At 43.9% G+C, this 18076-nt stretch overlaps 1 long non-coding RNA gene across 1 annotated transcript in view; it reads left to right on the forward strand.

Moving 5' to 3' along the window:
- LOC118220105 overlaps window positions 1–17216 on the forward strand; it is a 42290-nt gene extending 25074 nt beyond the window's left edge. The window contains exons 2-3 of the long non-coding RNA XR_004763918.1: window positions 13862–13980; window positions 17027–17216. This is a non-coding gene — a long non-coding RNA (uncharacterized LOC118220105). The remainder of the gene's footprint in view (window positions 1–13861; window positions 13981–17026) is intronic.
- The last annotated feature ends 860 nt before the right edge of the window (window positions 17217–18076 follow it).

Here is an 18076-nt window from a genome sequence, read left to right on the forward strand (position 1 = left end):
CAACAGTGTGATTATTTTTTTCCCAAATCACTGTCAGTATATCTTATAAAAGAATGTTATTCTTTCTTAAAAAGCTTTATTCTTACATAATTCTTTTAAAATTGACTGGCAAACCCCGGAATATCACAACCAATAGCGTGTCTCTTATTTCTTTTATTCTTTTGACCAAATTCCTTTCACACATGTATTTTCTTGTTCACGATGAGTTTGCAGGTAGCCTAAATTCAAACTGGTTATTTCTTGACAGATGGTTATGAGCAGTAATTAACAATATTGTGCACATGTGCACACAGCTATACTTTCTGATTGTGAAAGTCAGGCATCTGAACCTTCAGGCAGGTCAATCAATCAGTGATTGGTTGATTGGCAGAATGTCCCGTTTAAGACCTCTAGCAGGACCAGATTGTTATACCACTGCAGTCTTTCTCTATAAACTGTTCATAAGTTCATAGAAAATATTCACGTCAGTTGCACTTCCCTCCTGTCCCCTCTGTTGCCGTGGTTTATGAGATGTAACAAGCCTGAACCTGATTGGTTCACAAACGTGGACACGCTGTTCCAGCTATTCCTGCCCAAAAAAAGCAACTTTATTATGCCGTTGCATCTGGTTACGTCTCAAGTTATGTTCATTGAAACTTTAATGTTGTAGATCCTGGGCTTATTAAGCATATTTTGAGCATTATATAGCTCCAGAATGTGCCAAAATTAAAATTGATTTTGAGCTACGCACCATACTCAGGATACAGCTATGCTCCTATCTTATTGGCACAGTCACTGCTAATTTATGAGGCATCTCATGAGATGATAGATTCAGGAAATGGGGAGGTCTTGTATAATGCCCCTGCCATTTTGATAAGCGATACAGTTTTCTTCCACGATACAAGATCCTATATCATTTTTTAATGACACTTGTTATTGTGTGTGTAATAAAAGAACCATAAATAATAAAAGAAGGTTTATTTTTAAAATTATATTACAAAGCTTAGCCTCATATTTTTTTAAAATAAACTTTATTGGTTGCAGAACTAAAATATTAGATAGTACACTGAATAAGAAGTATAATTGCAGCTTCATAATTGCTTTTTTCTTTCATAAACAATGAAAACAACCAGGACTTGGTAGTGTCCTCAGACTTTTGGTTCCCACTGTATGTCTAAGGAGAAATATGTAGTTGGACATAAGCATTTTTTCATGTGTTATAATGATAAAGGTTATCATTTACATCCTTTTATTTACTTCCCATTAAAAGAATCAAAACTCCAGCCATGTCTGCACAATGGTGCTTGAAAGGGAAGTACTGAATATTTTCCAGACGACTCGTCTAGACTTTATAAGAAAAGCTTCTGTTTCTGCTGAAATGAATCTTCCTAATAAGAGCCCATTGAAATTCAGACTAAGAACACCGGCTCCAAGGGTGCTATTTAGGAAGCATAGTGGGCACACAGAAATAATGCCCCCCCCCCCCCCCCCCAACATTCCTCTACCAGGCGGAATTAAAAGCAGATATGCTGGTGTCATGGAAACCGTACTGCAAGATAAAGACAGAAATCTGGAAGATCACAGCCTACACTTCACCTGAAAACTGCCAAATTACACTTTGTGTATTCATGTGGGTAAGGCGTGAAAAATTAATTTGAAAAATGTATCCAAAACTTCTCTGTGCCTGTGTGTGTGTGGGTGAGTTAATGTGTGTGGGCATGTGTGCATGTGTGTGTGTGCGCTTGCATGTGTGTATGTGTATGTACATGTCCATATGTGTGTATGCATATGTCTGTGTGTCCAGTGTGTGTATGTGAGAGAGTGTGTGTGTGTGAGAGAGAGAGAGAGAAAGATAGTGTGTGTGTGAGAGAGAAAGTGTGTGTTAGAGAGAAAGAGAGAGAGAGAGAGAGTGTGTGTGTGTGTGTGTGTGTGTGTGTGTGTGTTGGTTAATATCATTAGGTATTATGGGAAAAAAGTGACTGAAGCAGCACATATTTAACGGCTTCCTCCTCCAAGAGGAGGGTCCGGGGGGCGCAGATTGGCCTACTTCATTTCCTCACAGTCACCAACGGGTCGCTCCTTAATTCTTTTGGGTGCGCTGGATGTTGGAACTCCCGCAGCTCCCCTCAGAGAGCTGAACTGTGCTCGCGCTGAGTGACTGTTGCCGCACTGGGGGCTGATTGATGGCTACCTGTTCGAAAAAAGGAGCCACAAGAGCATCAGATCGGTGTTCGTGGTTCACAGTTACTAGGGCCACATACGGTGGGGCCCCTGGTATCTCATTTGCCTCACTTTCTCGCCCACCCCTCTTTCTCTCTCTCTCTTTCTGTCCCTCTCTCTCCCTCTGATTCTCTCTCTCTCGCTCTCTCTGCGCGCCTAACAGAGTGCATCGAAGCGATGTTCCTGGTTCACGATAGCCAGGGCCACACACTCTATTAAAGTTAAAGTTCAGTTGGCTTGTTAATTAGCGAATAGTTCCATTAAGACCCTTTTTTTTGTCCCAGGGCATTTAACAGGACAGGGCTCATGCTTTTTATACCCTGCGCATTGGGAATGGGCCTGGTTCTGCTGCTGCCCCGGGTGGAGTAATTGAGGTGAAGTGCCACGCTCAGGAGGAGCGTATTGCAAAAGATGTTCTGGCGCTAGGCCTGCCTTCCAAAGCTGAGGCTGGAGACACATTCTCAACACCCACGGTAATTAAGAAATGAAAAGGCTACACTGCTAATACGTCCAGTGTTAATTCAACACTAACAGTGTTAAGTCAACTCTAAACAGGTAACATTTGGTCCCCAGCGGTCCTCAATTAACACTGTTGGGGTTGAATTAACACTGGCCATTTTACTGTGTAGTTCCGGGATTTTCCTTTTATTGAGATGAATTATAATTCATATTTTATAATTTGCATGCAGGTGAATATGCCATCATTGGGCTACTCAACAGATTATGTGTGATAGCTTGGAGCTTGAGTTAATTTGTGCAAAGTGTTTCTCATGCAGACCTGGGGACTCATGCCTATTTTAAAGATACACTGCCTTGTTGGTTGAGGGCAGTACTGGTACATGCTTGCATGATGTACCCCATAACTGTACAGAACTGAGAGTTGGAGTCTTTTCAGTGTTTCCTGCACAAATACCACAAAGACCTGAGACTCTCACGCCTTAAAAACCTTCTCGTACCTCTTGTGAACGCACAGACTCCACGTACGCAGCTGCAAGACAGAACCGCAAACCTGGGCTGTTTATTTATTGCGCGCAGCGCACGCGGTATGTGCTCGGACGTCTGGGTGTAAATTGGAGGCTGCCGGAGGAAAGCATATCTAATATGAACCATCTCCTTTTTTATAGAGCTTTCCGTTGCGGCGAAATGGATCCGGGAGCAGGGCGGCCATTTGTTCATTTGCGCCACCAGCGGCAGAGCAGAAATGTCCATAAATATCCATCCAGGCTGTTGTGGATAGAAATTTGCTGGAGGAACAGCCAAAGGCAAGGGGAGAAACGGTGAAAATTGGCCAGAGATGAAGATTAATCTTTGGGACTGAGGGAATGGAAATTCTGGCTGCTGTCTCGCGTGTCTAGACGCATGCGGATGTGAATAGATGATGGCTCTGTTTTCGTAAATGGGGCCCATAACAGTCTTATTTACATGCTGCTATGCAAGAACGGGGAAGAAAGCCCAGTGACACGGTTCAGATTGGAATTACGCTCCCTAAATTTGTTTTCTACACAGAGACCGAAAGACGGAAGCCATTTGGACGAGATATGTGGCTTTTGTTTGGAAGTGCGCCAGCTTTGCTGTGTGGATCTGTTGTGCATATGTGTGTGTGTGTGTGTGTGTGCGCGTGTGCGTGTCTTGTGTGTGTGCATGCAAAAATGGGAATGTGTGTGTGCATAATTTGAGTATATGTGTCTGTGCATTTATCAGTATGTGCATGTACAGTACTGTGTGATCAGAGGTCACGCTTTTGTTTATTCAATCAGTCAAATCAGCCATTCAGTGTAATAAATATATATATATTTTTTTTTTTTTCTTCCAGCATCAGATAATAACGCAGGAAACATATTTAACAGAAAATTTCCGAAAAAGCCTCCACCACTGCATATAATATAAATATATCTGGATTTTAAAAGTTTTTGCAACATACAGAGAAAATGGCACTCCTAACAATTGTGCAAGAACTGGCTGAAACTATCACCATCACAAAAACAGTACTTAAAGATTTTATCCTTGAGAGATTGAGAGAAAAAAAACATCAAGATGCACTCATGCTTCAAATCTGAAGAATCCACAGGTGTTTCTGTCAATCCTTCCACTGTGAGAAGACAATGCGTATGGGTTTGAAAGGATGTGTAGCTGTCAAAAAAGCCACTACTGTGAAAAGAGAATAAACAAAAGAGAAGAAAATTTGCACTAGTACATCAAAACCGGACACCTGGAATGCTGACTAAGGTTTATGGACCAATGAGTCTAAATTTTTGTGCTTTCTGGAAGTAAGAGAAGGCGTTGTGTATGCCGCCAAAGCAATAAGACTCGGAGAACCATGCTTACAACCATCAGCCAAGCATGATGGAGGATCAGTGCAAGTTCGCGGTTGTAAAACAACATCTCGAGTTGGCAATTTGGTCTTGAATGAAGGCCTCCAGAATGCTGATTAATGCGAACAAATCTTTAGTTACAATGCAATACCCTCTAGACAACATTTGATTGTGAGCAAATTCATTCTACAGCAAGATAATGCCCCCCCCCCCCCCAAGCACACTGCTGAGAAGATCAAGCTGCTGGTATTCTCAGAACAATAGACTGGCCACCCCAGAGTCCAGACCTCAACATCACCGAATGCGGGATCGCTTGGATAGACAGAAGCAGAAAATGCAACCGACTTCTAAGACTGAACTTTGCAGGTGTTTACAAGAAGCATGGAAAAATATCCCTGCAAGATCTCTTTGAAAAACTCGAAGCAGGCTCTCTCAAAAATAATGGGAGCGGTGAGAAAAGCAAAGGGTGGACACACTACAGGAAAAATGCCTTTTTTGTGTGCATTGCATAGAAAATGCACTAAAAAGCAGGTCTGGATTTGGCCCTGTGTACTGAAATATTTGACATTGTACGTAGTTCTGGAGGAATTTTGTGTTAAATATACATTCGCTGCATTATTTTCTGACATTGAAAAATACATAACTTGCCCTTAATGGCTGTTTACACTGGAAAAGTACATAAAGGAAAGGTTGGACTCTGACTTTTGCACAATACTGTACAAGTGAGTGTAGAATTGTAGCCGGCTTTGTGTCTAACAAGGCTTTGTGTCAAACAAAATCGTTCTTTTTTTAACCCCCCCCCCCCAAATTTAAACATTGCCTTTAGAAGAGGCTACTCCATTATACAGTTGCGTCTCCCAAATGCTAATGCAATTATATTAATTCAGTGTTTTTGCTGTCGTTCTCTCCCTTCAGCAGAAGGACCTGCGTGCATTAATCACCACCCTTTTTAGATAAAAATCAAAATTCAAGAGATTGAATTTTTGTTGTTTGGAGCTCAGGCAAACATTTTATCTGTGTCTCGCTCCTCTCCCCCTCTCTCCTCTGTCGCTTATAGCCACAGATTCATTCTTAATGCTCTTGAGAGGGACAACAACATTTCCCAGCATCCCAAGGGTGGATTTTAATCAAGAAATTAGCGCCTTACAAAAGCTCCTTGATTTGTAAATGCATGAAACCCCCATGGAAGATTCAGCTGGAGTGCAAAAAAGAAAAACAGAAAGAAAAAACAGACGTCTACTTATTTGCTTGAGTTTCTGAAATTGCAGAAATATTCATGAAAGACAGAGTGTATGGGGTGGAGAACCTAAAATGGGGTGTGGGAATACATGATGTGGGTTCGAGAATGAGTCTGAAGTCAAACTAGGCTATGCTAGTATGTGTTTTTGATGGGTCCCTGAAAGGTACTAAACTTCTAATTTGGGTCCCAATATTTAAAAAATTAAGAACCAGTGATTTAGGGTATCCAGTGAATGGAATCGGGCATTGGAAGAGTTTGGCTCCTAGAGAAGTGGTGTGGTAGAATGCTTCTAGGTTTTTCCATCCTGCTTTATTCTGGTCCAAATGTGGAAAGAATCAGTTGGAGCTGCGGTCACCTCTCGAACCTCGTGCCCACACACCGTTTTGTTTCAGTGCACTTCCCTGATCATGTCATTTAAACTCACAGTAATAAGCACCACAGTCTAGAATTAAGTCATGACTGCACCAGGCCAGTGACTATGGGCTGTGTTTAATTGGGAGATTTGACTAAGGTTTTTAAAGTCATGAAATGATTTCACAAATTGAACTACGATAGATATTTCAGGTTGAGTTAAGTCAGTAGATCAAGGGGGAGTAACAGTTGAAATTAAGGATACGAAAAATAAATAATGAAAAAGGTGTATACTGTTAAGGCAATGTGTTGTCAGTGAATCAAATGCAACAAAACCCAAAATAAAAAATTACACATTTTCAGAAACAAAGAATGTGATTTATTGAATAAATAAATGTCATGAAACTTCACAATTCTTTGTTTCGTGCAACTCTCATGACAAATTTACTTCCCTGCCTTGGTTGAGACATTATTTAAAGCTGATTGGGAAACCTCAAATGATTTTCTCATTGCTTCTGAGATGGAATGCTAAATGTCTCCATCAATACCGGAATGTGTCCTTTGGCAGTTGTTGAGTGAACTGAAGCAGGAAAAATGAAGGAGAGAAACACTGAGGCGAGACATTTGTTTTCCCTGTGAGAGGTGGAAAATATGGAGTTATTACCTCGGCTGAGTTTCACGTCGTAATGAACTAAGGAACGACGGTGTGAACAAAAAAGCCGCACGGCACATTTTTTTAGTTCTAGACGAAGAACTCATCTCAAATTCAAAACTATTACCATTTTAAATTTGACACTTGTGAGAGACAAGAAATGTCATGATTAGTCTGCCTGAAATAAAGAGTGCGTTCAGAATGTCTTCAGTGTAAGAAAAAACAATAACGTTTTGCTCGACAATACCGTTTCACTAAATTGCAATGACTGATCGTTTCTTCGAGCAGTTTTTGAAAGACAGTCATTGTGGTTACGAGGTCTGGCGTGTTTTGAAATGCGTTCAATGGAAAAATCAACTTCTTCCAAAACAACTTTCTTTTTTATTTTCTCCCAAATTAGAAGGCCAAATTGTGCTTGTAGGCCTGTACCATGACAGAAACACCCTGAGTTAGTTGGAAAGGAATAAGCAAGCACTCTCTCTCATTGAACCCACCAGTGTGTTCCCAGGGGTCTTCAACACGACCCCCGGAGATCCACAGGGTCAGCTGGGTTTCACTCTCACTCTGCATTTAATTAGCTAATTAACTAATTAATGAATTCAAGCAGTTCTCACCTTACCTGGTATCCTGGGTCTGAACTGGTCACGCCTAGAGGTTTTCGAGAAGCATACGTTCAGACAATAGACCAGTGGTAACCAACCCTGTTCCTGGAGATCTGCCTTCCTGTAGGTTTTTATTCAAACCGTAACAAAGCACGCCTCCTTCAAAAGCTAGAGGTCTTGTTGAGTTGCTTATTAGTGGTTTTCTCCCAAAGACATGCAGGTTAGGCTAAGCGGAGACACTAAATTGTCCGTAGGTATGAGTGTGTGAGTGGATGGTGTGTGGGCCCTATGATGGTTTGGAGATCTGTCCAGGGTGTATTCCTGCCTCTCGCCCATTGCATGCTGGGATAGGCTCCCCCGTGACCCTGACCAGGAGTAAGCAGGTTAGATAATGGATGGTCGAATGGAATGGGCAAATGGCCATTCCAGACCTGTGTCCTCCGTCCAATCAGGGGGGGCCGTACGCTTACTTACTGTACACGTATGCTCGTCTTCCGATGGGCTCTTGACCGTGTGCCTCCACTTCCTGTCGGCCTGTCTGCGGCCGGTGTGCCCTGCGGACGCTGTCGCTGTTGTTTGTAATTGGACGCCCTCCGAACGTGACGCACGGCAGACCTCGCCGAACGGCTGCTGCGACCCGTTACTATAGCGACGGAACTCCCCAAAGTCGATGGCCTGCTCGGAGGGCCGCCCCTCACCGGCGGTAAACAGCGAGCGCTTTGGCGCATAATTTCGCCCGAAATCCCGCCGCGGGCTCGGGGCGCGGGCTCGGACGTCCGTCTTCTGAATTGAATTACGGTTTGGCGAGTTCCCCTGGCGTTGTTTTTTTTTTTTTTGGGCCCGCTCTGACGGGCAAGGGGGGGTGTAGGCGCTGACAGAAGGGGGGGTTTGGGCGCCCGCTCCGCGCCGCCGATGCCCAATCCGCATCATCCGGGCGCAGGGAATTTAGACGTGCGTCCTCTTAATTTGACAGGTTATTTATTAGAGGAAGCGTGACTTCGCCCCCGTCGCACCGCTCCGCTGCGTTCCGTGCTCAGCGTCCCCTCGGCTGCTCAGCTGACAATCACAACGCGTGATTAACACCGGCCCCGTGTTCAGAGATAATGGTCAGAGACAAAGATTTCTGCCTTTAACTGTTCCCAGTGCAATCGAGGACACATACATATGTGTGCGTGTGTGTATGTGCTTGTGTTATTTTGTCTGTGTGTGTGTGTTTGTGTTTGCTTCTGCGTGTGTGTTTCCTGTTGTTTGTTTCACATGTTCAGATTCCAAAACTTCCGAAGTTTTAAATGTTTTCTGGAATGTTGCCTTCACTGTGGTTGCTATAGAAACAGAAACCAAGAATTTATCCATGTAAACCGCTTGTAAGAATAGGTGAACATGGATCAGTTCTGCAGGCCGGTGAAAAGTTTGCGTCTACCCTGAAGAAGCAGGTGGTCAGTCTAATATTTGCAGTGATATAACAAGATCATCCACGCCATCTTTCAACAATGTCCCAAAGGCAGGATTGTTCTAAGATAAACATTTAAATTGTTTCATTCCATTGTTTTGTCCAACAAATTCCATTACAACGATGTAGCTTTTCTTGTTATGCATAGAATATATGGATGATATAAAATGTTTCATGGAATATCAACAGTGTCATAACCTTCATTCGCCAATAATAATATGAAATAAAACAAAATCTAATAAAACAAACATAAACAATGTCAGTCATATTGTTAGTTATAGAAGAGGAATTACCCTTAAAGAAATGGAATTAACTGTAATATCTTGTAAATGTAGGTGTTCTATGGAAAGGATAATGATAAATATACACAGCGAGTACCTTAAATGACCTTCGGGATCACGAAAAAAAGTAAAATCATTTCTCCTGTCTGACGGACGGATGGATTTGCTTCCACGTGTTGCGGGAGAGATTGGAGGGAGGGGCGTGTGATTGACAAGCGGTGGTAGAGGAAGCGCTTTGAGGAGACGGACCTGACGGCGGTGCCAGCCTGGGACCGGGCAGTGAAATGAAGTGGCGTGGGGTTTCTGCCAGGGCTTCGGCCGGGGCACGTCAGGGATCCGCCCACACAGACTGGCGACCGCGCCCGCACCTGCGACCTCACCTGTCCCTCAGGACAGCTCCGGCGGTTATGTGTTCTGCGCCGTTTACGCGATCCAGCGGCGTTTCGCAATTTCACAGCAGGGAGGAGGGAGAATGCGCTAACGACGCTAAGCTAACGCGCCGTCGTGGATTTGGAGGAAAAAGTCCCAGAGCCAATGTCCAAACTGGCATCGTGGCATCTAAATAAAATAAAACAAACCTCCTCGCTAAATCGGGGGGGGGCAGGGCGAAGGGGCGGAGGCGGGGGGGTGGGGTTTGGGCAGTAACACCATTTTTGTTGTTTGGCTCCATACTCCACCACATTGAATTTGAGATGAAACAAAGAGTACAAGGTTAGAGCACAGTATTAAAGTACAGACTGTCAGCTTTAATCTAATGGTATTTACATCCATATTTGGGTGATCTGGATATGAATAACTATGTATAACCCTTTTTATACATAGTCCCCCACCCCCCCCCCCCCTCAAAAAAAAAAAAAAAAAAAAAAGGTAATAAGACAATGGGCTGCTCCACTGTTTCTTTTTCTGTGTGTTGTTGCATCAATAGCTCCTGCACAAGAAAGATAACAAAAGGTCTGGAGTTCTTTCTAAGTGTGGCATTTGCATTTGTGTTTTGCTGTTGTCTGTCAACATGAGGATCAAAGAAGTGTCAGTTCCAGTAAAGCAGGTCACCCGGAGGCTGAAAAATCAGAATGAATCAGACATACCCAAAACATTGAGTGTCAAAATCAACCGTGTGATAAATTGTTAAGAAGCAAGAATGCACTGGCTTGCTCAGCAACAGCAAACAACCTGGCAGACCACAGAAGACCACTGCCGTGGATGACTGAAGAATAATTTCAATTGTGAATAAGAATTCCTTTTCAACTGCCGAACAGATCAAGCACACACTCCAGGATGTAGGCACAGATGTGTCATCCACTGCCATAAATAGAAGAGTACACCGGCATGACCTCAGTGGGTTCACTGTAAAATACAAGCGGGTAAGCCTCATCAACAGAATGACCAGATTAGAGTTTGCCCCCCCGCCTCCGCCCCCTCTCCAATCAGAGAAGTCTAGTACTGGGTCTGATACCGTCTCCGGGGGAATACAAAACCGTGGCAATCCACGAACAAGCACGCGCTAAAACGCCGAAAATACAAATCAAATATGCAAAGCGGTCGAATCGTTTTCGCGTCTGAAAAAACGTCTTCGGTCAAGGGCTGCGATTCCCAGCGGGAAACGTTTCAATACAAGCCGCGTTCCGAGAACATTAGAACAGGTAGGTATTAACATCGTCGGCACCGAGATTTAACAGCCTGTCGTGACCTCACATTCTGTACAGAGATGACTCCCTGGAGGCGTAGCATTGGCCTGTGCCTCTAAACCGTTCGATACAAAAGCAAATAAAAATGAATTGGAGGTCAAAGTAGGCCCAAGCGTATTCCAGCATATAAATCTTGTTTTTCTGTGCCTTCACCACATTACAATAGTGTAAAACCATTCATTTAACAGACATCCAGTACGGCTATGAATAGCTGTACAAAATGAGCATTGTACCTTATCGGACCTGGGTTTTGTAGTTGTTCCAATGACTCTTGGTATGCACTTATTGTATGTCGCTTTGGAGCGTCTGCCAAATAAATGTAATGGTATACTGTATATATGAATTTTAATGGAATGACATTGATGACAGAATACTTGGTTATATCCTTGGTGATTTTTTTCCTCAGCTTATCTCTGATTCTTTAATCTCTCTCTCACTTATGGATATGTGACTGTGCAATCTGAAAAGCCTATAGTGGAATGTCTCTGGACACCGAAGAACAAACCTTATGTGACGAGTGAAGGCGAATAAGTGCTGAAGGTTGCGATGGTCCGTGAAAGACCGCTTTGTCCGACCGTCTTTGAATAAGTTCATCCTCTTCTGACAGTACGTTCATCCTTCAGTTGCTGCTGGGGGGGGGGGGGGTGGGGGGGGTGTCGGGGGATTGATGTCTCTGGCAATAGATCTTATTACCTGTCAGATGCTTTTCAGATGCTGTGCTGTGTGCGTGTGTGTGTGTGTGTGTGTGTCTGGGAGAACATCCGTCTGCGGTCGAAAATCCTAAATGAGCCGCTCGAGAGCTAAAGCAGATGTAACAGCCAGAGATGACCTCAGTTATTAATGTTGGGGGGCGGGGAGCGGGGGGGGGGGGTGTGGACGGTCTGTCATAAAATGGTGCCATAAAGTATCAGAGCTGCCAACGCTTACAGGACTGCGAAAGAGCTGCAGACTGCTTGCGGATTCACAGGTGTTGATGATAACAGTGTGTTACAGACAGCTGGTCCTATTCCATACTGAATATGGCTTGAAACTAGAAAGTGATTGAGGCATGCATTCGTGTGACTTGTGTTTTTACCTCAGTATTGGGTGTAATGTTTTCAGACTTATATTTCTGTAAATGTGGAGTACCGACGACTACTCCAAGTCCTCCACTTCTAGTAGTCAATTCCTTCAAAACTGAAAAGTAAGTTAAGAAAAACCCTTTGAACCTGTTTTACCACAGAGCAGGTGTAAATATTGGACAAAATGTGAGAGCCTTGTGTCTCCCCATCCGCCACCGTTTTGGCTTGCTGATATGTCACCTGCGCTGTTTCCTTATTAATTGTGCAAGGCGTTGCCATGACGAATGTGCTGTCCATCACCGCTGCGAGATTAGCTGAGGGGCGAAATCTGTCCCAGACCGAGCATCATGGGAATAATTGTCATTTCTCGCGCCCGAAGGTGGATTCACGCTGAGATTTTATTCTTATCCCCCCCCCCCCCAAACCCCCCACCCCAACACGCCCCCCCCCCCCACCCCCGACAGGCTGTGAAAAGCGTTTGACACCTGGAACTCATCATTTTGCATCAAACCTGTAAACTTATTTCCCCCCTCCAAAAAAGCGCTGAGTGAGTGCTTCAGGAGATCTCGGGCCATTTGTCACCGATTGACGGAGTATTCATTTCATTCGCAGAGTGGCATTCATAAAACTCGGTAGTTATTTTCAGGGGGGGGTGAAAAAAAAAGAATGTCCTTCACAGTGAAAACTGAAGTATTGTTCAGCTCACATTTATGTCTGGCTGTGTCATTTTCGTCTGAGCGCATTCCTTTATTTAAATTGACAATTTTTTTGGAGTCAGACTGTGTAGGTGCCTATGAGCCCAGAACCTTGAACTGGACAGAGGAGGATGGCCCTCCCCCAGCTGAGTCTAGTCCCCTGGAGGGTGTCTGCATGTTAAATCCACGCCCCCGTCCTCTAGACTTGCGTCTCCGGGGGTTTTAGGCTGGAGTCTGCTGTTTACGGTTTTGTGGCAAATGTTATATGAAATCCATCCATCCAATATCTGTACCCGCTTATCCTGGTCAGGGTCGCTGGAGGTGCTGGAGCCTATCCCAGCGTGCATTGGGCGAGAGGCAGGAACACACCCTGGGCAGGCCGCCAATCTATCGCAGGGCACACACACCATTAACTCACACACTCGTGCCTACGGGCAATTTAGAGTCTCCAATTATCCTACCTGCATGTCTTGGGACTGTGGGAGGAAACCGGAGTACCCGGAGGAAACCCACGCGGACACAGGGGAAACATGCTGTTACATGAAATGCACCGCATAAATATAATCGCTCAGATTTATATGTGAAGAAGGGTTCCTGTTAACCAGGAACCTCAGCAATTCAACATCTCACTGTAGTGCAGGGGAGGGCTGGGTGGTTCGTATCTGTTTCTTGATTTCAGGCCGAATTCTGCTCGTGATTATTTTAATTGGCCCAACACATTTCTCGATAAGTTCATGAGTGACAGCTGAAGACTGTTCCTGGGTCCCTACATGACACACATTATCGTGGTCTAATCTATGGTTAAACTGTATTCAGCCAATTAGCCAATTCGACTTGTGTAATTTTGTGACAAAGAAATCCGGCATACACACTGACCCTGCAGAAATGGACTCGATCTCCCCTGCCGTAAGGATTGCAGCTTTTAAAATTGAATCATGTTTTGATGTTAACAATGGTAGCCCGCTGTGCTGAAGTAGCACAGAAGGAGTCAAAATGTAGATTTTATGCACTCTGAGAAATAATGGTCCAGTGGAGGACCATTTATGCACTTTAGGGAACAAATTGACCAAATGTACCCTGAAGGTACAATAATATTCTATTTGGGTACTATTACAAGCAAAAAAAAAAAAAAAAGGTACAAATGAATTATATGCTGCTGGCTAAGGGTACAATTCTATATAATGAATTATATGTTGCTGGCTAAGGGTACAATTCTGTATACCTACAGGACACCACCGCAGGGAACAGTGTTTGTGTCTTGATAGACACCTTTCCTTACCTTTTTTTCTGAGAGCGTGTGGATGAACATTTTATCTTTTTTTTCCGGTTCCAGTTTCGTGCGCTGCCTCCTTTCAATGAAAGCTGCTGCCAGGATAATGGCTTCAAATGGGGCTGACATCGATTCAATGGAGAAGCAGTCTTGACGGTTAGCAGGATTTGGCTACAGTGTAGGTAAGCCCTAATTGATTGCTGTAAGCAACACAATATAATGCTAAGTAAGTAAGTGGTACTTATTAGAATGATATAAACAGAACATTTCAACATTTAAAAATCAACCCACAGAAAAAAACTTAAAATTAAAGGCCCAAAAACAGAAATAATACCAATATAGGGTAAAAAACAAAAAACAAAATGAGAAATCTGAACTCTTCTTTAGTTTCCCTACCAGATGCTAGTTAAATAAAGCCGGTGCAGTTACATTTATTGTGGGAAAAAATAAACCACTAAAGTATAAACCGATATATAAGCACTCGCATAAAGGAGCCAAAAATGTCTCCAAATTATCCAAAGCATCATCTCTTGGTCCTAATTTTTTTTTTCTCTCTCTGCACAAACCTGCTCTGTTTGGTTGAAGATGAGCTATACGTGGCAATGAAACGGGGAAAAAAATACCTTGGTTTGTATCTGGTCTCTTTGTCTTGTCTCCCAGTCCTAACCCCTGGCTGACAGCTTGCTAAATGAGTGTGTTTAAAATTCGCACACTTCAATTCGCACCGGATTAGTATTCTTCTGATGACATTCGGGGTCACTGAAAAACAGTTGGTCGGTTTTTCAGGCACTGAATTATTACAACGTGGAAATTACCCACAAGGCTGCTTTGCCTCTAACCGAAATTACCCATCATGCTTTGGTAATTACCACGTTGCCAGACACCTTCCGTCGATGCTAATCCGATTCGAATATTACTTTTCGTTTTCAAAAATGCAGAATTGCGGACTAAAATAATGAACTGTCAATCATTTCATATTTAAAGCCGCCTGTGAGAATCAGACAGCTCTTTAATTGCCTTTCTAGTCATCTCCGTAGGCTAGAATCACACTTTAGGTTTATCCTAACCTGGACGCCATGATCTCTGTCAGGTTTTAATTATGCCAGACTGTTCAGACACCTTCAGGTGCACCGATGAGACTGCCAAGTTTCTTACTACCTGAAGTCTCGCCATGGAGATTTCTTGACTCGCAATGAGCCAACGTTTTGGATTAGACCCAGTCAGGTGCGATTTCCACCACCCCCCTCCACCCCCAGTTTTATGTCAATAGAAGTTTGAGAAACCGTGTCGTAAAATGTTGAGAAACAAATCCCGCGCTTTTAATTACCGGTCCTCCGTCAGTGTCCTTCCCCATCTTTGGAATTCTGACTGGCGGGAATGTTCCGGAGTGTTAACCCGCCACTTATTGCCCTCGGCACTAATAAAACCAGGCAATGTAACATTGTACAACATAACAAAATACATCATAATATTTAGGGGAAGGGGGGCGGGGCGCTTTAATGTTTTCCCAAAGTTGGAGGGGGACATGTTCCCCCTATCCTCCCAGGATCTACGTCCATGGTGATGAGAGAGACAAAAATATTGAGGGGAATGTCGTAAATATCATCGGTAAATCTGTCCCGAATATGTTCTCTACAGTGAAAAGTGTAAAGAGAATCTCTCACAGAGAAAATCGCCTTCAACAAAAAAAAAAAAAACTATTATCCCACACCAACGTTTTGATAAAAATAAACCCTTTGCTATGGATCTGAAATACACTCCCCCCCACTCAACCCCACCCACCCCGCACCCCCAACCCCCCACATTGCTGAAATACACACAGGCAGGCAGGTATTCATTGCGTTGATTGTAGCTATCGTTGAACGACGGCCGCTAGCTGATTGTCGTCTCTGTGTGAAGCATTGCATCGCTACAAAGACCACTCTGCTGCTCGACTTGACTGAAGTGATCCTTTAGCACTGAAGCCCTGATCACGCCTTATTAGCAGCTAGGTGCGAAATTGCCCTGCATTCAGGCGAAGAGCTGGGAAGTTTAAGGCGAAGAGCTGGGCTGGAGGCCACTAGCCTCTGCAGGCTTTGTCTGGTTTCCTTTCAGCCAGGAGCCACATAAGGCCCTGGAAACGAAGTTTGTGATCTCCTTAGCATGCGTGTGCGACTTAAATAAATCAGTTTATTTCTGACACCAGCAGACACCACTGCCTGATGGGCCTGAAGACGGACAGTGAACGCAGACAGCTTCTCCGGGTCGCGAAAAGTTTCTTAAAACCTTATTTTTTAAAATAGTGTTTGTTTTTCTTAGGTATCTATATGCATCTTGAATGAATTTATTTGCTAGCTGTCCAAGAAGAGGCTGCACCTTCTAATCTGAACTGAGAGAAAGATTTATGTTGATTGCCTTATGCAATGCATAAGCTAGCATATCATTCACAGTTCAAGTTCACAGATTTGCTTGATAGCATATCACAGCATATCAGAACTCATAAACATGAGAGTCAGAATTTCACTGATGCAGTAATAACATCTCGGCTGGGACTGATTTCTCTGAGACATAGTGCTCCAAATTTGGAGAAGTCAAAACAGACGGCCTGGATAAGATGAAAGACATTCTGAAAAAGTGTTTTTTTTTCACCGTATTTTTAGTACAGCTGACATTGGTTGACAGTGAGGTTGAGTTACCTTTTAAAGGGCCTTAAAGTGAGTCTTCTGAATCTCTTTATTCGGCTTTTGATCGCCTGGCGTTTGACAAATACGCTCTTTTTTTTTTAAGCTTTAGCCATGACTGTATGTTTGAGCTTTAAGAGATTCTGAGAGCCCACGTTCACTGAAAGGGCAGCATATCAGTGTAAAGTACATTTGGAGAGCTGAATTTGCATGCAGCGCAGAGAAAATGTGAAACAAAATCTATTTATACAGAGAGCAATTTGGTAGACTCCAATGTTACTAATGCAGATATCCTTCACACACACACACACACACACACACACACACACACACATAAACACACAAAAAGAATGAATTTACTTGTTCCGGGCAGATTAAGCCCCAGCTGATTAAGAGCTGCCTTTTCAATTCCGTGGGGGAAAAGGTTACCCAGAATGCCCTTGGAATGGAATTTTCCGGAACCCAGCGGAACTCTTATCTGTGGCTGAGAAGCAGGGGGGGAGAGACCCGAGATAATTTGAGTTCCCTCAGCAGTTAAACGCTATCCTCTCTCTCTCTATCTCTGAAGGGTTTTTTTGGCTTTTCTGCGGCAGCACGAGACGGGCAAATTGCAGCGGAGTAATTACCCTTCTGATTACGCCGCTCCGTGTTCCTGACGACCCCCCCCCCGAACCCGCAGCCGCTGGCCCTCCCGATCCGTCGCGGACCTCACCCAACCTTCCGCTTTTTCTCTTTCGCCCCTAGACCGGGGCATCAATCAGGCCTTCTTGTGCTGAAGTGACAACCACAGCATTCTTTAAAAAAAAAAAAAAAAAAAAAAAAAGGAAATAAATAAATAAATAAATAAATAAAAAGGTCTCTCATTTTATGTGAGTGGCGAGCCGGGTTAATTTAGTGAAACTGAGGCGTCGGCCAGCGGCGGTGGTCTTTGCTTTAGCTCCGTAAGCAGAGGCCGTACATCACCTTCCGTCCTCGCAGTAAATAGATCGGCTTGCATATAAAAGCTGGCAGTTACATAAAAAGCTTCAGGGGAGGCGAGGGACATGGGGCCGTAAAGAAGGCTGGGAAATAGAAAACGCTTTACTGTTCTGCAACCGGGCGAGGGAGGGGGGAGGGCGGATGCGTAGGGTGTGTGTCGGGGGGGGGGGGCGGTGGTTTTACACAATGTCCCATGTGTAACCTTACGATGACACACTACGGAGAGCCAGACTGTTCTGTCCAACACCAGAAAGGCTTTTTTAAAAAATGTTCCCGAGTCAGTAAGGTTTGAGTTCAAGGGGACAATGGGCCAGTTAAGACCAAGTCCATGTCTTGAAGTCCATAAGATCACAAATACGTGGTTAGAATGTTCTTAACCGAGCATTCTAATGCTGATGTAATGATCGCTACTGGTAACTGAAAGCAGTGGAGTTCTAGAACTGACTTCCAAAAAAATATATATATATTCTAATAAAACTGTTCTTCAAAGGGTTAAGGGTGAGAGTGCTGCTCCCCTCTCCCTCTCAGGCAACCAATGGGGTTGAAAGCATCCCTATTCTTGCCGCCATCTTGTTTTCTCTGTGTCTGCCCTCCCCACCCCTCTCCCTCCATCGGGCTGAATTGCAGTGATAGCTGGGCT

This window comes from Anguilla anguilla, chromosome 2 (assembly GCF_013347855.1).
Source record: "Anguilla anguilla isolate fAngAng1 chromosome 2, fAngAng1.pri, whole genome shotgun sequence".
Lineage (NCBI taxonomy): Eukaryota > Metazoa > Chordata > Actinopteri > Anguilliformes > Anguillidae > Anguilla > Anguilla anguilla.